At 36.6% G+C, this 23,111-nt stretch overlaps 1 pseudogene; it reads left to right on the forward strand.

The window, feature by feature from the left end:
* Window positions 1–2,090: 2,090 nt before the first annotated feature.
* On the forward strand, window positions 2,091–22,617 carry LOC109049317 (annotated as a pseudogene).
* The last annotated feature ends 494 nt before the right edge of the window (window positions 22,618–23,111 follow it).

The raw sequence follows: 23,111 nt of genomic DNA on the forward strand, positions 1-23,111 counted from the left end.
GAGCATGTCACACTTTCTCACAAAATATGATGCATTTCGTAGCATTTTTGCTTTCTTATGTACGTGATGTATGTGTGTGTGATGGAAGGTTTTTGATCTGATTGAACTCAGCATCATCAAATTACATAATGTTATGGCTTTTTGTAAATCAGCAGATTTTTTTTTTTTTCAAGTTGCAAGTTCTCTTAAACAAGAAAATGGAAAGCAACAGGGGAATTTGCATGCTTTTTGTTCCTCAAATTTATCTCTTGAAAAAATCCACTAATCTCTTAAGTTCATGGACTCTTTATGCAAAGTGGGGCAGAAATTGTGTTAGTTTGTGTTTTCTCAGGAATGACAGGACAACAGATCGCCCCACTCTCTCCCCTGCGGCGCATGCTGACATGTGTTCATGCGACATATGGCAGATGAGAGCTCATGCCCTGCCAAGACATACTCACACTGAACATATTGTGTCCAGACATCTGTAGCAGTTTTGCCTTTTGTCTGAATGTCCCGTCCATTCAGCGGGACAACTGTACTACATTGCCCAGGAGGATTTAAAAAAATAATAATTTTCCAGAGAAAATTCATAAATTATTAAAGAGGTGTTGTTTTTTCTAGGTTTCTAACTCTAACTCTAACTTTATGAGAGTTTGAAATTATATATGGGTGAATCTCATGAAATCTGTCAAGAGCATCTCCAGGTCATATTTCACACCAAAATCCAACAGAAATAAGAATGGATTACGTTTTTGAAGAAAAAGACAACTATTTTTAGTAACATTTAGCATTTTTTTATCATAATTTTATCTCAAATTTGCAGAGATTTGCAGAAAAAGCCTAATAATACCTATTTTGATGATGCTAAGTTCAAAAATACTATTAAAACTTTCCATCACATACAGTTTTTTCACAAAACAAGAATTCAGATTTTAAAAATTTGAATAAAAAATGTATAAGCTTTAATGCATTTAACAAAATAACAGAAGCAGTTAAATGTCAAAGGTTTCATTTTCATTTTTCAGTTTTATTGACAAATAAAGTATTCATAACCATTTAACAACTTGCAAAGGAGTGGAAAAAGGGGGAATCAGGATTAGGCTTAAAATAAAGTCTTGAGATTCATTTATTATAGGCTTAGAACTGAACAAATACTTGTAATTGGCTCAGAGGAAGACAGGAATCATGTCTTTGTGGCAGTTTTTCTTGCTTTGTCAGTGTGAGTGGTCACATGGATTTGAAGCTATTCAATAAGTGGTTTAAACTTGAAGAATCTGAAGGATTGAGAAAGACAAATCCAGCACATCAAGAGGAAAAACCAGAGGAAAAACATCCACTGGGGGAGGAACATAATATCTCTAATGCCCAGCAATATGATGAAGCCAAAGAACCTGTGCAAGTGAGTTTCAAAAGACACATTCAGAATATTTAATGGTGCTCTTTATGGATCACTTATATTTTTTTTAAATGAATTCCCAAATCAGCTTTACAGGGTGAACGGATGGCGGAGGAGGAGACATTTATCAGGTCAGAGCTAAACATCATTTTTGAGATGCTTCTTACTTCTTTTTTGCATTTTAATACCAGTTACTATTTTTGTTAATCCTTCCCAATGTGTTTCATATGGGAATTGCTTATTTTTGTTTCTCTATTGATTTCTCTAACTAGCCAGAGTGTTTTGAGACCTGCATCAAAGACACAGTGGACTCAGGTGAGGACTCTGAACCAGACAGGCCACCTAATGCCTTCTGCACCCAGCTCTTCACAATGGAAAAGAAGTTTGAAATGAGGCGAGAACTTCAAAGTAAGTAATCATCTAGCAACCATCAGAACAGCCTGTTTAGTTCAAAGGGTCAGAGAGAGGGTGGATAATTGTCATGAAAATATCATTTATGACTGGTTTTGGTGCAAGAAACCATGACTTTAGTGGGATAATGCTATGAAAGTGTAAAATATGGTTCCTCTGAAGTACGTAAGCTATCAGAACTTGTACTGATTTGATTTTTTTTTGTTTTTGGTTTAATGTATGTTGTCTGTCTTGGTGTGGTCTTTATTGGGTTTCTTTGAGTGAGGAAATCTGAGTGTTATTTGGATCCTGCGAGCTGGTCTGTGTGCCACCTTATTGGCCAGCTGTTGTGGAATATGGAGGCCTGTCGCTCCCCACAGAGCATGAACATGTAATTAATGAGTAGAATGCTTAAAGTGACAGCGAGACCAACTAGACCACACTCTCTTTTTAGTGCCCAACATGGCAGCCTTTCTCAATGCTCCTGCAGGACAGATGATGCTCATAAACTTTCATTTCTATTGTCATCGTCTTTCCTCAAAGATCAGCTGATTTCCTGCCGTACCTGTTTAAAATGTTCACAGTAAGTACATCAGTTTAAGGAATCCAGAAATCACCCATATATGTAATTCACCCAAAAATGATCATCACTGACTCTCATGTTGCTCTGTGGCTTTCTTTTCTTACAGAAAGTACCATTAAAAATAGTAATAGTAGACTATACGATTTGTATGCTATATTTCAAGTCTTCTGAGATAATTATTAATATTAAGTTTTTGTCTTATTTTGAAAACAGCTGAGTGATATTCTTCAAAATATATCTTTTTGTGGAAGAAAGAAGTCATACATCTTTAAGACAAGAGTACACTTTACCTTTAAAAGGGTTGGGGTCACTCAGATGTTTTTTTCTTTTTAATAAATTTATACTTTTATTAAGCAAAAATGCATTAAATTAAATCAAAAGTGACAGAAAAACATTTATAATGTTACAAAAGATTTCAAATAAATGCTGTTATTTTGAACATTCTATTCATCAAAGAATCCTGAAAAAACTATTGGTTTCCACTAAAATATGAAGCAGCATAACTGTTTTCAACAGTAATAATAATCAGAAATGTTTCTTGAGCAGCAAATCAGCATATTAGAATGATTTCTAAAGGATCATGTGACACTGAAGACTGGAGTAATGCTTCTGAAAATTAAGCTTTGATCACAGGAATAAATTGTAAAATATATTCCAATAGAATACAGTTATTTTACATTCTGATAACATTTCACAATATTACTGTTTTTACTGTACGTTTGATCAAACAAATGCAGCCTTGGTGATCAGAAAACATACAAAAATCTTACCACTACCAGACTTTTAAAAGGTAGAGTAAAGGATGACAGAATTTTCCTTCTCGAGTGAACAGTCTCTTCAAGATTTTTTTAAAAGTGTCATGTTCAGCAAGGCTGCATTTATTTTATCACAAATAGTCAAAACAGTAATATTGTGAAATATATTACAAAAATTATTAAAGTATTTTTACAAATATTATTAATGGCTGCTGAAAATTCAACTTTGCCATCACATGAATAAATTACACTTAAAAATATATATATTTTTTATTTTAAATTGTTATAATATTTAACAATATTACAGATTTTACCATTTTTTAATCAAATAAATGGAGCCTTAGCGAGCATTCAACACTTAATCATTAAAAATCACGATTATTCTTTAATTAATTGTTCTATAAAACTTTTGACTTGTAGTGTAATTTGCAACATTTTTTGTGGACAGATGTTTACAGAATTTCACCTGTATTCCGCCAAAATAAAAGCTTGAGGATTTGAACATTTAAAAGTGAAGAATTTAAGATATAAATATGAATATTATAACTTGTAGTGTAAAATCAATTTATTTATCAAATGTACATTTTTTATTTTACAAGACAACAATTATATATTTATAACTTAATTTATATAATTACAGCTAAAACTAATAATAATAACCATAACAATAAGCCCTATATGTGGGCAATCCTGTATATAAATCATTTTAAAATAAAAACGAAATCAAAAATCAAATACTGAAAAAGTATCTGTCATGTGACCATTAACCAAGATAAAGATCAGAGAACATTTATCATGTGAAAGTCTAATAATATTACTAAAATATTAACTTAACAAGTCAGGGGTGCTTCAAGCAAATATTTTACATCAGAAGTCTTGATTTCTGGTTCAGGGCTTAACAAACATTTCTTCATTTGTACTTCTTTGCTCTCAGAATGTCTGACAGAGGTGTAGAAATTCATTGTGCCAGTGAGACGAGACGAGACGACAGATATTCTACCCGCTGGAGGAGCTAGGCATCAATGCACCATCCCAGCAGATCACCAAACAACAGGTCAGACCAGCTTCCAGAAATATTAACATAAAACCTGCAATCAAATACTGCAACAACGAAAGCACCTGTAGTGTTATTTGTATACAAAACCAATAGTTGAATCTATTCCATACAACTCACCACTCACCAGCACAATGCTACTGAAGTGTACTGCTTAGGGCTATGGCTTTGTTTAATCACTTACCCTAAGTATGAACACAACAATGCATGCTTTAGTGATCACATCGAGTAGAAAATGATATGCCACAAGAGGGTGCTGTGCAGTAAATGAATGTGCCATCACACGTGTAATTTGTGACACACTTGCAACTCTCCATCCCTAAACTGTCAATGGACAGCATGACATCTTTTTTCCCCCACTTACATTTATCAGTAATTAACACCGTAGCTGTCTGCATTATTCCACTCGTTACACGTTCTGCGCATCAGAATCGTTAGCCGTACGTGAAGCAGATCACAGGGCCGTTGTTGCCTGAGGATATTGAATGTCTAGTTGTAAAGAAACAGATGGATGCATGCTGGCAGATGGCAGTGAATGTTTACACTGGTTTCTAACAGGTAACAGCAGCATTCTTATCCAGCAATTATCAGAACAGCCAACATCTGCTGTAGACGTGTGTGTGTGTGTGTGTGTGTGTGTGTGTGTGTGTGTGTGTGTGTGTGTGTGTGTGTGTGTGTGTGTGTGTGTGTGTGTGTGTGTGTTTACTCCTGAGTGAGATACCACACACCCAATAGCCAGAGGGGAGATTTCACCTCACACAATGTTTCTTCATCAATACAATCTAAACGAGCTAAATTAATCATGAAGTGTTATGAAAGCACATTCAGTCCACATGATTTCACAGTTTTCTTCAATAAAACGCATCAGGAGAGCATGAACAGTGTGCTTGCGGCAGTGGCAGTTTACAAACATGGGTCTACAAAAGCTTGTAGGTGGCTAAGTAGGCAGCATTTTAAGGTATGTTCACAACATGATTAGCTGTTCCAAAACTTATTTTCTTTTAGTCTAATGCTTAAGTAGCATCATATGTATCATTCATATAGATTGATTATTCACGCATCGCTATGAATAATCAATCCAAGATGGCAGATGACATTATTGAAAGCTAAATATTTATATTTAATCAATATAAATATTTGTGAAACCCATTTTGTTTTTATTTTTAATAGGTTATCACATTATTAGCTTATTAACGAATTTGATTTTGAATGGCAAACTATATATATATATATAATATATATATATTATATATATATATTGTTTTTTTTTAATTAAGATATATATATATATATAAACAAAATTATATGTAATTTCATTGAAAAATACTGTCAAATGTATGGGTTTTGCATGTTAAAACTATGAATTACAATATTAGGTGGGAAAATAAATTGATTTATTTTTACGGTGAATTTCTGACAACCACAGCTGGCATTTTTTTTTACCATAAATTTAACAGGACATTTTTACAGTGGGTATATGACAATTAAGTCACCACTTGAAGTCCAGTGTAAAGTTTCTGAAGCAAAACAAGTTGAAACTACTGCCCATGGTAGGCAGTACAGGGTGCTTGTTAGGTTTGGAACAGAGCTGCTGTGTCAGCTTTGTGTGTGTGTGTGTGTGTGTGTGTATGCAGTGCATTAGCAAGAAACACAAGCTGTCACCCTTCAGTCCACATTAGAAAGGTCCATTTGGTAGCGCGGCAACGCTGGTGTCCAGGCAGTGCTCCAGATAAGAGTGCAATGACTGCGTTAATCCTCTGTCTGGTTCAGATGAATTAATCAGAGTTAAAGCACCTGTTCAGTCTTCGTCAATAGAGTGTTGTGTTACGAAGGGCATTATATCTGATAGAAGTCCTGCATGTTTGAGACCGACGCACCTGCACTGGCTTTACCTGAGCAGAGAGGACAGGGTTAGTTCCCGTTTGACGTCATGTCACTGTCATATCATTGTCAGGAGCAGATGAACAACATCTGAAAACATTTTGACTTCAAAAAAAAACCTTACCATTTTCAAACAGGTTTCCTTAACACTTTCACAGTCTGCCATTGGTCGCCATCTTTTTAGCACCTTCACAACAGCTTTAGGGTAAACAGATACAAGGAAGACCAATCAGAATTCAAAATGCAAACTATTACAATGATATCATATTTTAAGTATTAAGAAAAACAACATTTAAATGAGGTTAAATGCAGAACAGCACAAAATGAGAAAGTGCATAATTTTAAAAGCTCTTTAAGAACATTGGTAATAATAAGAAATTGACACTGAAGTCTGGAGTAATGGCTGCTGAAAATTCAGCTTTGCATCACAGATATAAATTAATATAGTCAAATAGAAAACAGTTACTTGAAATTATAGTTCACAGCATAAGTCTTTTTACTTTATTTTTGATCAAATAAATGCAGCGTTGATGAGCAGAAGAGACATAGATTTCTTTAAAAAAATATATGAACCCAGACTTGTATATATATGCAAAAATATCTCGCAGAACAGATCTCCTTCTGATATTCAAAACTTCTCAGAGGGCATCAGAAAATTATTTTTGTGCACATGATCCCTGTCGTGCATTTTCTGATTCTTCAAGTGGCCTCACATTTCCAGAATTTAAACCTCCTTCAGTCTCTGCCATTGATTATAGCATTTAATGAATGACTCCATTGAAGAGCCAATCATTGATGGCCGTGTAATCAGCTACGTTTCCTTATATTACAATGACAAATGGCATAGTTTCCCTTCCCAGAGTCCACCGCGTCTCTATTCTGCCACTTAAAATCAGATAAGGTGTACCACAGAACAAATCCTTCAAATTATTCATGCTCAAGGGCCAATTAGAGAACCAGAGAGAGAATGATTAGGAGAACACGACAGCTGTTCGCTTTGAATTGATTCAAAGACAACCGAACATGTCCCTTTCAGTAAATCTGCTACAAGAACTGATCTTTTCAATGCTTCATATTAGGTGCAGAGCCTATTGACGTGTTCTGCACGTTTTTATAAAGTATGTTTCCTTTCTCTCAGTGGAACTCTTTAACATTAGCACATTTCAATATTTTAGATGAGTTATAGTGCTCGCTAATGCAAATGCTTTTTTCCTGTTTCCTGTGCTGGTATCTTTTCAGCCTAATAAGTGCTCAGTGAAACATACTGTTGCTCTGGCTCTGATTAAACTATTGTCATGTAGGGGAACCCTTCCGTGTGTAGGACATCAGCAGTGCTTTTAGGAAAACTGCACTTACTGTTAGCTGAGCTTAGCTGTTAGCTGTTAACTCTCTGGTTAAAGGACAAACACACACCTGAAACATAACACACAACCATTTCATTGCATCGACAAGCAGAGGCTTATGAGATTATCCAGTGTTCAACAATAAGGTCCGGTTGAGCTGGTGGTTAAAGTGACCACAGATACAAAGATACAGCTGTTTTAGCAACAAATAAATGTTTTTATTATTATTATTATTATTAAACTGTTTGTTTGATGCCTATAAATTCATAAACCACACTATTTATGAAAACACAATGTAGCACAAAACTCTTCATGATTTTGCATCCATCAGTTATCAGTTTTAATAAATCCATAAAACCTAGCATTATTTTAATTACATATTTAAATCAGTGTTGTCTATACTGTACATCACACAAATTTGTAAAACATTTAAACACATACATAATCACATTTTCTGTTTTTAAATAATAACATATACAGGTGCATCTCAATAAATTAGAATGTCGTGGAAAAGTTCATTTATTTCAGTAATTCAACTCAAATTGTGAAACTCGTGTATTAAATAAATTCAATGCACACAGACTGAAGTAGTTTAAGTCTTTGGTTCTTTTAATTGTAATAATTTTGGCTCCCATTTAACAAAAACGCACCAATTAACTATCTCAACAAATTAGAATACTTCATAAGACCAATAAAAAAAAAAGTGAATTGTTGGCCTTCTGGAAAGTATGTTCATTTACTGTACATGTACTCAGTACTTGGTAGGGGCTCCTTTTGCTTTAATTACTGCCTCAATTCAGCGTGGCATGGAGGTGATCAGTTTGTGGCACTGCTGAGGTGGGTATGGAAGCCCAGGTTTCTTTGACAGTGGCCTTCAGTTCATCTGCATTTTTTGGTCTCTTGTTTCTCATTTTCCTCTTGACAATACCCCATAGATTCTCTCTAGGGTTCAGGTCTGGTGAGTTTGCTGGCCAGACAAGCACACCAACACCATGGTCATTTAACCAACTCTTGGTGCTTTTGGCAGTGTGGGCAGGTGCCAAATCCTGCTGGAAAATGAAATCAGCATCTTCAAAAAGCTGGTCAGCAAAAGGAAGCATGGAGTGCTCCAAAATTTCTTGTTAAACAGGTGCAGTGACTTTGGTTTTCAAAAAACACAATGGACCAACACCAGCAGATGACATTGCACCTCAAATCATCACAGACTGTGGAAACTTAACACTGGACAAGCAACTTGGGCTATGAGCTTCTCCACCCTTCCTCCAGACTCTAGGACCTTGGTTTCCAAATGAAATACAAAACTTGCTTTTATCTGAAAAGAGGACTTTGGGTTTCTGGTCAACAGTCCAGTTCTTCTTCTCCTTAGCCCCGGTAAGACGCCTCAGGAGTGGCTTAACAAGAGGAATACGACAACTGTAGACAAATTCCTTGACACGTCTGTGTGTGGTGCCTCTTGATGCTTTGACCCCAGCCTCAGTCCATTCCTTATGACGTTCACTCAAATTCTTGAATCGATTTTGCTTGACAATATTCATAAGGCTGCGGTTCTCTCAGTTGGTTGTGCATCTTTTTCTTCCACACGTTTTCCTTCCACTCAACTTTCTGTTAACATGCTTGGATACAGCACTCTGTGAACAGCCAGCTTCTCTGGCAGTGAATGTTTGTGGCTTACCCTCCTTGTGAAGGGTGTCAATGATTGTCTTCTGGACAACTGTCAGATCAGCAGTCTTCCCCATGATTGTGTAGCCTAGTGTACCAAACTGAAAGACCATTTTGAAGGCTCAGGTAATGTTTGCAGATGTTTTGAGTTGATTAGCTGATTGGCATGTCACCATATTCTAATTTATCGAGATTTTTATTTATTTTTTTATTTTTTATGTTTTGCTTACCAAGGCCACATTTATTTGATCAAAAATACTGTAAAAACAGTAATATTGTGAAATATTATTGCAATTTAAAGAACTGTTTTATATTTGAGTACGTTTTGAGATTTAATTTATTTTTGTGATGCAAAGCTGAATTTTCAGCATCATTACCCTGTACCACACAAACAGAAAACTCACCATGGAGCTGAAGGTCACCATCAATGCCAGAATCGTGGTAGTGGGAGCATCAGACACGGGTTTAGCTTTTCTTGAAGCACTAACATTTAGGTAAACATTTTAGAAACGCTACTTCAATCAAATGGTCAACTCTGATTATTAAGCCTTACAGTAAATAGCATTTTTTTGAAGAAGAAGAAGCAGCAAGATATTTGTGTCTGAAAAAGGTTTTTTTTTCCCTCGGGGGAGGGGAGACATCATCTCAAGTGTGATTATAATTAGTGAGAGTGACCCTCAGGGATCTGAGCGAAACAATGATTGCATGCAATCTGAGCTTATGCCTTTATACAACAATACTCAGCCCAGCACACGCCAATTAATACCTGTACTCTGGACAGAAATCTCTTTGTGTTTTAAAACAGATTCTTCAAATAAACTATTTGATTGTCTTTATTAACATATTTTTAAGCAGTGATTCCCAACCAGGCATCAGTTCCAAGTCTTACTTTGAAAGATTTCAGTTTAAATATCAGAGCCACATTCTGGTGAGAAAAATCTAATAGAAAATGCAACTAGGATATTCATAGGTCACTTTACAAAGACTGTAAATGACCTTTCCTTTGTTAAACATCACATCTAGATTTCATTTACAAACAAATGTGCCATTAGGTCTTTCTTGAAAATGTTTAATTTAATATACTAATAAACTAAAATTTTAAATGACTGTTTTCTGTTTGATTGTGTTTTAAAATGTAATTTATTCCTGTGGTCAAAGCTGACTTTTAATGCTTATTTTTCCAGTATTTGGTTTTTCATGATCATTAATAAATTTTTATGATATTTTGGTAATCACTCTAATATCCTGATTTGCAGCTCAAGAAATATTTCTTATTTTGTGCTGCTTCATATTTTTTGTGAAAACCATGATATTTTTATTTCATGATTCTTGATTAATAGAAAATTTTAAATGTAAATATTTTTTTGTTACATTATAAATGTCTTTACTGTAACTTTTGATCAATTTAACACATTCTTGCTGAATAAAAGTTTTAATTTCTTTCCTAAAGAAAAATTTAAAAGATAGTGTACAGTAAAATGTTGGGAAACACTGTTTTTTAGACAATGACTTCCACAGACTTTAGCTCTTTAGTCTCTGAAGGATTTCACTTTTCAGAATGTCATTTCTCGAGAGGATATCAGGAGAGGTCAGGGGTTTGGATGCAGATTCTCGCAAAGCGTTTGACCAAACAAAGCCGCGATTTAAGGCCGTTCTTGTTTCCTGAAAGCTGATAACTGCCTGGCAACCAGGGGTCGCTCTGCGGCTGTGTGTGTGTTAACTCCTGCTGCTTTGGCAGGCACCACGGGCACGCAGCTGTCTAGAGCTGGCAGTGTGTGGAGGTCACGCGCTGGCCCTTTAATTAGCCCTGCCTTGTTCTCTAGGCCGCAATTGGTGCTTGCTGTCGCTAATGACTTGACTAATGAGGCAGTTAGTGTCCACTAAACTTATGGCCGGTCAGCCCCTGTAGAGGCCGCCTGACTAATGGAGAAGGTGGAGGCCATGGCCGACAGCGCTTATCTGTCAAGCCAAAACCATTGGCCCCCCTCACACTTACTCTCTTGTCCTTTATCACCCCTAAGGATGGGGTGAAATGCAGGACCATAGAGGACAAATAAAGATGCTTGGCCCCTAAACTTAGCAGTCAGACACTGGCCACAATAGAGGCCTGTCAGCTGCTGATAAGGCCAGAACGCTGTGAGCTGGTGGTCAAGAACAGCCTGCGGAGAGAAAACACACACATACACACACAAGATTAACATTTCACACTGACACAGATTCACAGATTGTTTTTTTCTAATGTAAAAGATGGACAAATAATTCTGTTCTATAATTATTTATATAAATTCTTAATGAAACAACAATGAAAATATCCACTGCCATCTAGTAAATAATATTTGTCACATTTGCTAAATTTTATCAAACAAAATCTTATTCTTTAAATCATGTTTATCATTAACTACAACATCTGGTTCCAAATTAGCTAACTCCTATTTAGTGGTTAATTTAGGCTAAATGTGCAAGCCTTTTTTTAATAAAATTTATATTCATAATATTTTCCCAAATTGTGTTTTAATATTTTAATGTATACATGTTTTTAGCATTTTAGCAATAAACATTAATTAACATTAATTAATAATTAAAATGTATAATTAAATTTATTTTGTGTATTTAGACATGTCCCAAAATAAAAATCTTGTTTTTAATTTAATTTATTTTTAAATGTTTATATTTTTTATGTTATTTTAGCAATAAACAATAATTAAACAATTAAATTAATTCATGGGTATCATTAAAATAAAATCATACAAATTTATTTATGTTTCATTTAATTTATTTAATGTATTAAGGCATTTCCCCATTTTTTTTTAAATATTTGAATGTATACATGTTTTTAAATGTTATTTTAGCAATTAAAAAATCATTCATTTAAATTAATTAATGTCTATGTCTGAAAAGATCACACAAATCAATTAATGTTTTTAATTTAATTTATATTTAATTCATGAAGTGTATTTAAGCATGTCCTAAATTTTGTTGACAGGGTTTGAAACCTTATATTAAAAAAAATAATAAAATTTGTGTAAATATAATGTATAATATAAAATTGTATGACTCTTTTAAAAAAATTAATAATTAGACTACTCAAGTGTTGTTAAATCGGCAATCTATATTATACTTCTGCTTGTGAACATTTTGCAAATCAAACATGTGCAGGAAAGAGTTAAATGAAAAACCAGGCTCAAATAAAAGACAGATAGCTGAAGATGACAGTCGCAGCGCTGTCTGTCTGCATCGCTTAGAGCGCTAGAACGCAGAGCTGCGTCTGTGTGTCCAGCGTTCTCCATCTGATCAATCAAGACAGTCCGCAGGCCTCACGTACTCAGAAGCGCTCCTCTTTTAACACACGCTAGCCTGATTTCCTCAGATAGAGATCATGTCTTTCTAACACATACAAAACAGGTCATTTACATGACAAGAGACCTTTTTACACTCCTGAGGGGATGGGGGAGGGCCACGGGGGGAGACCACTACACACAGGAAACAAAACAAGAGGGAAAAAAAGACAAAACAAAAGGAAAGGCTTTTACTGTGATGGTTGGAGAAGAAAGCACTTTAATGCAGGCCAGAGCTGTGCTGGAAATTAAGGGATTTCAGCATCTGTCCATCGAGTGTTTGCAGAATAACCTCACACACCCCGCATGCTTTTGTTCAGACGTCGTTACTGTCCTCTCTTCATTCAATGGTATTCATTTCTGGACAGAAAAAAGGACCAAAAAATTGGACAAAAAATAGCCTCATTATCCACAATGGACACGATCTGTCCTACACCGAGTCTGTTATTCAAAAACACGCTTTCTGTACCTGAAATTGATTTGGAGACATGTTCGATCAACAGTTTGAACATTAGCGATTCTTTGTATATGTCAAGATGCATAAAGTTGATAAATAAAAGAGTCAATGACATTATGTGACTCTCACTCGACTACATTTCTCTTTTCGCCAGTCCTCATCTCAGATTTAACAACCTCACTCTCATCTCCACTCACGGTCTTCCAGATCGCTACTCTGATGACAACATGAGATTTCTGGCTACAAGGTGAGAGATGCATTACAAACGAGAGGCATTCAAACATCATGCAGCATATTTCCACTCCATGAAAGAGGGAGAGACCGCTTTATTTCCATTCTATCCCACAGATGTGAAGTGCTAAAGCATTGAAGCTGTCCTGGGCTCTCAGTGGAGTTGAAACTCGAAGCCCTGACTTATATTTTAATGAAAAGTCAATTCATTATAAACATTGCTAATAATTTCTTAGGAGAAAAGTTTACACAGCAGAATTGCACTGTGCCATAATACTGTCAGTCTCCTAAAAGAACAGAGTTGTCAGTGCTCATTGACTCTTTATTATTGTCTTGTTGCATTAATTAGTTAATAATTATTAGATTAGCTTCCACACGAAACCTTGATTCTGAGCATCTTATTTATAGCGTAAACCAGTGAATGAGTCAGTTAACCTTGAGCACTGAGAATCTAAAACCGCTTACAGTGAAAGACACAGATGTCCTTCTGGCTGCTCTTTTCATAGCAGTGTAAGATTGATTGCAGGATCTGTTCCTCCACAGTCACTGCTACAGTGATCAGGATCAAGCCCAGCTGTCTTTGCGCTCCTGGATCAGCATGGTGATGGATAAGATGAAGGCCATCGAACGCAAGGCCAAACACCTGGAGCTGATGGAGAATGGTAAAGTGAAGTATGACGATCTGATCCTTTGCACTGGCCTGCAGTATCAGGTCAGAGACACACAAACACAACATCAACACAATTCAGCGAACCAAGATGTCACTGTGAATTATTAGACATGTATTCTGTGCCAGTGCAGATCAGTGTTTGCAAATTAATGCAATGCTAATTTGGTTTTCATGCAGAGCACAGTAATTAGTACATGAGAATTCAGCTTGTATGGATGCTGCTGTATTTGGCAGAGTCTGACAATACATTTAATGGAAGGACATTGCTGATACTGTGTATGTAGAAGCTGGACACACACAAATATATAAATATATAAATTTCTAGTTAGCTTTCTTGGTTGTTTTTCTGGGTTGTTCCATTGCCAATGCAAGTGGTCACATTGCTTCCATTGAGTGGAATCCCCAAATCCGTTCCAGTGAGTGATGTTACTGAGTCTGTTCCATTAAGAAAAATTCCTGAGTCCATTCCAGTGAGTAATGTTTTCCTGAGTCCGTTCCTGTGAAGCAAATTCCGGAGTCCATTCCAGTAAGGGAAAACCCAGAGCCCAACCCAGAGAGCATCACACTGTCCATAATGGCTCTAACATGTGTATGTGTGTCTGGGCCACACACAGATCTACACCAGCCCCTCAGTCCGCTCCAGTGTCAGCTCCAGCCCCTCAGTCCTCTCCAGTGTCGGCTCCAGCCCCTTAGTCCACTCCAGTGTCGGCTCCAGCTAGGGCTGGGCGATATATCGCATGGGATGATCACGCGCATCTCGTCAGTAAAGCCGGTTCCCTGATTAGCAGTAAATTTCCATCACCTGCTTTTAGATGGAGCAGCATTTAATAGACAGAGCCGTAGATCACTGACAAGCTACACCATATCGCGTTCATTATCGAATTTGTGACAATGAATGCGATATTGCGTAGCTTGTCAGTGATCTAAGGCTCTGTCTATTAAATGCTGCTCCATCTGAAAGCTTTACTGACGAGATGCGCGTGATCATCCCATGTGATATATCGCCCAGCCCTGGCTCCAGCCCCTGAGTCTGCTCCAGTGTCGGCTCCACTCAGTCCACTCCAGTGTCGGCTCCAGCCCCTCAGTCTGCTCCAGTGTCAGCTCCAAGCCCTCAGTCCACTCCAGTATCGGCTCCAGCACCTCGGCCCGCTTCAGTGTCGGCTCCAGCACCTTGGTCCGCTCCAGTGTCGGCTCCAAGCCCTCAGTCCGCTCCAGTGTCGGCTCCAGCACCTTGGTCCGCTCCATTGTCAGCTCCAGCCCCTCAGTTCGCTCAGCCCAGTGCCTGTTCTTGTTCCAGAGCTCAATCCTGTGTCTGCTCCAGTACCAAATCTCAGTTCAGTATCAGCCCTTGTTCCAGAGCTGTACCAGTAGGCTGCTCTCGCCCCAGAGCTCAGCCAGACGGTGGCACTTGCTCCTGAGCTCACCTCGAAGCCCACCTTCATCCTTGAATTCCCCAAGAAAATTTTGGGGTCGGGGGGGGCTACCATGACCCTGTGTTTTCGGTGACCTTTGTGTCTCCAGCACCTCTTTGGCTACTTGAACTGCCGGCACCTTCCTGGTTCCCCGGACTGCCGCCACCACCCTGGAGTCTGGGCCACCCCGTTAGACTGTTTATGGTGCGAGGACATGTATTGCAGGAGGGGGGAGAGTATTGTCTTAGTTTTAGTTTGTTTAGAGTTTGTTTTTGTTCTGTTTTCCTGTTCTATTCATGTCTGTTTCTAGTTAGCTTTCTAGGTTGTTAATTTGTTATTTTCTCCTTGGTTTCTGATTACAGCCCTCAGTTAATTAGCTCCTTAGTTTTCTATGTATAAAAGCCCTCAGTTTGAGTTAGTTCTTTTGTCTGGTCTTATGTTTGCTTAATTGTGGTTGTGTTTGGTTTACTCCTGCTATCTCCTGTGCTTTTCTTGTGGATTATTATTAAAGAACTCTTGGTTTGGATATTGCTTCTTCATTGTGCACTTTATTCTACACAGACCATGACAAATAACACTGATAAATATATACATATATTTACATAAAATGTATGCACACACAAATATTTTTACCAGCTTCTACAAAGTAACTGAAATTTGTTATTAATTATAAAAGTTAATTAATATTATATTAAAATGTTTGGTTAGAGAATATATATACAATTATATTAATTATTAATTTACATTATTATGTATATATAGAGAGAGGGAGAAATTATTTTAATGTTATTTTCAATTTTTAACCTCACTTCAGATGCCCAGTCTCACCAGCGCCAATGCCATAACCCAAAAAACCAACAGTGTGAACCCACATCAGCCCAGACACCGACACCTACAGCCCGTCCCGTCCAACCTCTTCATTCTCAATGACCAGCACGACTGCTAACATGTCCATCAGTGGCTCATGGACAACTTTGAGGAACTGACAGGTGCGTTTACTGCCAATTTACAAAGATTTTATTTGAGTCTATGGCAGCCCTCGCTCGTGCATAATCTCATTTACCAAGCCACTGTTATTCTAAAGCCGCGTCCAACTGTCAGAGCATAACAAGTAGCTAATTAGCGTGAGTGAAATCTCATCTCCTTCCATCCATTTACAGGGGAGTATTATTATTAGCAGGGTGAGCTAAGAATTAATCTGCACGGGCAGAGATGAGCCACCCCTATCTGTCTGATTAAGCCTATTATATTTACTAATTACAGCCTCCTTTAATAATCCGGGAAGTAGTGCAATTATCAGTGAATGCTAATTATACCGTCTGCATATGAAAGATATCAATTTAGTGGCATGAGAATTTGTATTTGGGTCAACCAGAGAGGCATCACTGGGACTGGCTCCGAATAAGTTGTCAACACAAATGACCTGATAATAGTTTTGGCAGAAATCCTGTTGTGGTTGAAAACATCCGAGCACTCAGAGGTTGAGCGGCGCTGGCTGTGCTTCAGCACCATGGACAGGGCTTGAGCGAGACCTCTAACTATTCAGCCCTACATTAGGAAAGACAGATGATATGTAAATGAATGCTATTTAACATAAACTGGCATAAATATGGCATTGAAGACAGAAGCTACAGGACTGAAAGCGTGAGATGTATAGAAGACAAAGCCACATAACGGAAAGATCTGGCTCTCAAATCTGATTGGATGAATCATGTTCAAAGCCAATTTACACACACCTTTGACTGCACATGAATTAATACTATTGAAATTAATACTTTTATGAATACTTTTGTTCAGCAAGGATTCTCACAAAGGCTGCATTTATTGATCAAATAAATGCAGCCTTGGTAAACATAAGAGACTACTTTCAAAAACATTTAAAAACATTTTGACTGGGAATTTGTATTAGAATTTGTATTTGCATGTGAATATTAATAATTCATATCAATAATCAGTAATTTAATCATATTAAAAACAATAATACTAATGATTTAAAATAATAATTCTGATTAAATTAATATAGTTCCAATATTCATTTAAATATAATAGAGTTCTTAAAGGTTCCAATTTCATGTTTTTAAATTCTAGATTTTGATTGCATTATTGATCCACATTCTGTATTATTTTGTATACATTGATGCTACAGTTTTTTTTTATTCTAAAATATTATAGAAATCATGCTTTAGTGTAAACAAGGCCAAAGTAATACTTATCTTTGCAATGATTTTTACAAACCCATCATCTGTCATCATACAGGATCATGCATGTGTGCCCATATATTCACTGTGTGTCATTTTATGTGTTATGTGAGCACCGTCTGATTAGTTTTCATCCTTGAGGACTCTAATGTTAATATCAAAGACCTTCCTTCACAAAAGATCTCAATTAAATCAATCCAGCATTGATGGTGTATGAGGGTTTGCGACACTGGGTGCAGCAGTGAAAGGACATCACTTCCTTCATCTTCTCTCCCTTATTTCTTTTTCTCCCCCTCATCTAACCTAATGGGACCTTCTCCGGGTTGCTAAGTGACCCTTCTCTGTTTCACAGCCACTGATATTATCTCACCAAAGGGCCGTAATAAATTGCTACCCTACCCCCTTGTGTAGGGTAAATGGCCTTAAGTTTATTTTACAGTTAAGTAAACAAGTTTTTTTATTATTATTATTGGGGGGAATGTAACTTGATTAATTCTCAATGGTACGAATGTAATAAAGTCCAGTGTTTTTAATGTGTTGGACAGGACAATATGTTGTCCATGTCAAATGAGGCCACTCTCTTAAATGTGAAGTGTGTAAAATATATACCAAACACAAAATGATGTTTGACACTTGTACAGGTGATGCTGTGCTGTATGGAAACACTATAGACATGTTCACCTGCGTTGAGACACTCATGCATCTCGGTGTCAGCGGCCGTCGGATTCATGTTGTCCATCCTCCTGAAGAAGATCCATTTTCCTGTTTCCACAACGTTTCAGTGGAGCATGCAGTAAAACAAGCACTAGAAAAGGAGGAAGTCCATGTCCATCACGACTGCCTGTTGACACAAATCAACGATGGACAACACACAGATCCTGTGACATTAGTGTCCTTCACCACTGATGCTCAGACTTTACGACTGGAGTGCGCTGTGAGTGAAATTACCTGCAGAAGAACAGAAAACATCTTATCAGTACACAAATACATTTCATTTTTTTCTGTGAGGTGTTTTTTTGTGCACAATATTGTTTAAAATTTCTATTGAAAATAAGTCTCTCCAAGGCTGCATTTATTTGATCATACAGTTTAATCATACAAAATACAGTAAAAACAGTAATTAATTGTGAAATATTTTTACAATTTAAAATAGCTGTTTTCTATTTGAATATATTTTAAAATGTAATTTATTTCTGTGATCAAAGCTGAATTTTCAGCATCATTACTCCAGTCTTCAGTGTCACATGATCTTCAGAAATCATTCTAATGTGGTGTTTTGTTTTTCAGTATTCATTTTTTATTATTATTCATTTTTAAAACAGTTGTGCTGCTTCATGTTTTTGTGGAAACTAATTTTTTTACAGGATTCTTTGATGAATTTGGATGAAATTTCAAAAGAACATCGTTTATTTATAGAATTATGTATGTTTATAAAATTATATATGTTTTACTCTCATTTTTTGATCAATTTAATGCATCCTTGCTAAACAGAGTATTAATTTTTTCAAAAAAATTTAAATCTTACAGTACTGACCCCAAAATTTAAAATGGTAGTGTACCTATTTTAGATTTAAGACTAAATTATTTTTTATCAAACATTTCCTTTATCATGCTCCTGTGCCTTTAAGATATTATTTCACCTAAAAATTTACATTTTAAGTTCTGAAAGTTACAGAATGATTTAGTATTTAATTGTTAAAAAGATTAAGATTAACATTTTGACTCTTCATATGATAATGATAATATGAGTTCTTTAACATGCGTTAAAGGGATGTTTAGTCCATCATGATTTTAGAAACCACTCAAAATACTGCATGTTTGTAAATTTTAAATTAACTAACTTGCATTCAATTTTCACAGATGTTCTTCATCTTCTCTCATAAAACTGTCGACTATGATGCCTTTAAGGCCATCAGTGATGCCTGTTTGGTGTTCGATGGCCGTTTGGTCATAGATTCCTACTTCCACACCAATGACCCCTCCATATACGCCGCAGGCCCCTTGACCAAATACTCCCGCTGTTACCATGCCGACCAGTGGAGCGACTCCTGCATTAATTCTAAGGAGGTGGGGCAGAGTTTGGCATCTGTTCTCCTGCCCTTATGTGACCCGACCCTGGAGCGTCCCGCCGGCCCACCGTCTGACCACAACCACCTCATTCCAGTGTATAATCAGGCCAAGATCCAAGGTCACTATTTCTCCTTCTGAATTTCTGAATCAGTGCCTAGGAAACAAAACATCACAGAGGCTTCAATGTTGGCTCTTTTAAAGAACACCCTAGCAACTGCCTCGAACACCCTAGCAACCCCCAAGCAATCAGAACACTCTGGAAAAATGCTCTAAACTCCACTCAAAACACCATAGCATCTACCTAGAACACTCTAGCAACAAGAAAATCCACTCAAAACCCCTTTGCAACTGCCTAGAATACCCTAACAACCTGCTAGCCTCCAGAACACTAGAAAATCCATATAAAACACCTTAGCAACTGCCTAGAACCCCCTAGCAATGAGAACACTCTAGAAAATCCACTCAAAACATCGTAGCACCTGGCAACCACTCTAGCATCATAAAGAACATTTTTGCTTGTGCAAACAACAAGTATTCTTCAGAAGTGTTAAAATCCATTTTTAACAGTTTACAATAATTGTCCCTAGTGTGTCAGCCTTTGCAAGAATCAATCAAGTGCTCTTTATGAGTTTATTAGAAGATCCAATGTTCCTTTTTATTAGGATTTTAATACTTTTCTCCCATTTTATAGGCGTGCAGGAGTTTAAAACATTTAACATGTGTTGCGTCACCCCGTTTTTCCCCCTCATCTAATTCTGACTGACACCAAACTATTGACAGTTCATTTGCATAATCTAATCACGGGCTAAGTGATTATAACAGAATGGACCATCTGTTACACAGAAACACAGCATCTGATATGAGATAAACGGCTTTATAATTATATTTGTGGTGTTCGGGTGAAAATGCTATTAATTGTTTGTTTGTAAAAACAAGAGTTATGAGGAATAATTTATAACAATTCTCATATTCACACGGGCAAAATCACCAGGTGGCTACAATTACCTCCATGTCGAAAAACCGACAAAACAGCTACTCGGAAAGTATGGTCAAAACAAGTATTAGTTTGCATCCTATCACAGAACAGTTCTAGATTATTTTAACCAAGATTTTAAGTGTTGCATTTATGGTTAATCTTTATTATTTGCATCCTGCAAGGTCGTGACATTGTGAAAGGCCGCACTGAAACAGACATCTACATTCATCTGCATCTGAGCCCACATGATTTGGTGGAGAGCATCACGTGCCTCTCTAAAAACACACTTCCCGTATCCAACCTCCCGTGTCTCTACAGGAAACAGCAGCTGCTGCTGAATCATCTCTGCTCACGCTACGATGAGGGTTTGGTCCATAAACACCAAACCAAACATCTAATTCTCTTTAATTATGCACAGTATTATTTATGACCCTCCAAACCTTAGTCATATCTGTCCTCATCTGGTCACACTTTACATGACGGTCCATTTCCGACGGTGTGACCTCTGCTCCCAATTTTAACACCACTGACCCTCCACCATCAGAGCCATTGTCCTGCATTACTAATCTATTTATGCAGGTGTGCAATCCGCTTTCCACTGCGCCACGAGACAATAGTTAAGCCACCCAGCAGTGCTGATCACACTTATTAAAGTGGGATTCTTCACCGGTCTTTTGTTGTGACTCTGAATGTGGCCGATGCTCAATGTCATTACAGAGAACGTCTGAACATCAAGACCTGTGAGCGTAACTGATTGACCTCACTGGTGTGTGAAGCATATTAGATGAACATGCAAAGTGAAGTGTGTGTGTGTTGTCATTACTTGCTCACACTCATATCGTCCCACACCTGTATGCTGTTTTTTTCCATGGAATGCAAAATGAAAATTTCTGATGAATCTTTACTCAGACCATCACAGTTTATACTGACCACATCTGTCAAGTTCTAAAAAAAAAAAAAAACATAAGAAATTGTACGTCTAGCAAATAACAGATGTAATAAAATAATGACATAATTGAGATTTTTGAGTGAACTATGTCTTTAAATACAAATGTGACTTTTTAATGTCCTTTTTAGAGAGAACTGGTTCTTGGCTCTTTATCACGACCGCTTTGCTGACTTTGAACAGGAAGTACGGCAAATCATGGACTCTGCCAAACTAGAGGTCAGTTTCCTTCACATATATATCATTTGTTCTGTAAAAAGCCTTACCAGAACATCTTTTGATGTCAGATAAATGCTTTAATGCAATTATGTAACATGGTTGAACCTGTATGTGTCATGCACCAATCATTTTAATGTAATGTATTTCATGCATTTAGCTCTGGTGGGGCAAAAATACAACCAGATCAGATGTAAAAAAAATTAAAATAAATAAATAAATAAATAAAACTGGTTCGTATAAAATACACATCAAGTGAAATTAAATAAAATAAAAAAGCTTTCACATCAGATTTCAGATGCAACAAATGTCTTTGTCCAAGTTTGGCAATATACTGTATGTGGAATTAAATAAAATAAAAAAAATTTAATAAAAAAAAAACCCTACACAGATTTCTCTAAAACAAAATAAAATGTAATAAAAATCAGACATCGGGTGCAACAAATGTGTTTGTCGAAGTTAGATAAGCAAAACATCTTGCCCATTAAACTAAAAGTTGGATACTGTATGTGGAAATAAATACAATCCTCCAGAAGACTCATTGAAAATTAAATAATAATAATAATAATAATTAAATAAAAATCAAATGTCAGGTGATACAAATATGTTTGTCCAAGTATGGCAGGTAAACAAATAAATATCCAATTTATATTAAAAATAAATTATAAAAGAAAAGATTCAATAAAAAACTACACACAGGTTCCACTAAAAGTACATCAAGCATAATAAAAATAAAATAAGATTTTCATATTACAACACAAAAAAACAAGACTTTTGTGTCTTCACAGGGTGAGAATGATTCAGTGCCGATACAAGAGGCTCTTCAGAAGATAGTGGACGATAAAGGAGAGTCCGATCAGTCAGTGAGTCTCAGCGAGGTGTTTCAGAAAAGAGAGGCTTATTCTGCTCTGAGGTAAAGAGTTCTGGATTATCTGAAGTACAACAGATACCCTCTGACTATGTACTTCCGGCCGGGAATGCTGGAATCAATATCCATTTAATATTTAGAAGTATTTATTCAGTACTTTATCTTTTTTTATTATTTCTTTATTTCCTCAATTTGCTGCACCATATGTTTGGGGGGAACACATTGTGGGGGTTGGGGCTCAAATAACTTCACAGCATATAAATAAAGCTTCTTGTTTTGTCAAATGTAAACGTTTGTTGTGTATTGGGTGTCAGTACATTTCAAATATCTGACTTTGCTCTTTTGAATACACCATGTATGCTGTCCAGTATTATATTATGTGGAGCTGTGAACGCAGCAGCTCCTCAGTGCGGTGGGGCAGATAAGAGCAGCAGAATGAGGGGAATCTGACCGTTGTAAAGACAGCAGCTGTATGATAATGAATGTGGGGCAGAAAATCACAGACACATGATCCAACAGTCGCATGTCACATAGCTCATGTATTTTAGTATGTTTAGCTTTGGTGAATAGTAATGTGACCAGATCAGATATTAAAAAAAAATACAAAATAAAACTTACACATGAGATTTCAAATGCAACTAATGGCTTTGTCTAAGTTAAGCAAGTAATCTTGGCTATTAAGCTCAAAG

This window comes from Cyprinus carpio, chromosome A20 (assembly GCF_018340385.1).
Source record: "Cyprinus carpio isolate SPL01 chromosome A20, ASM1834038v1, whole genome shotgun sequence".
In the NCBI taxonomy this organism is placed as follows: Eukaryota; Metazoa; Chordata; class Actinopteri; order Cypriniformes; family Cyprinidae; genus Cyprinus; species Cyprinus carpio.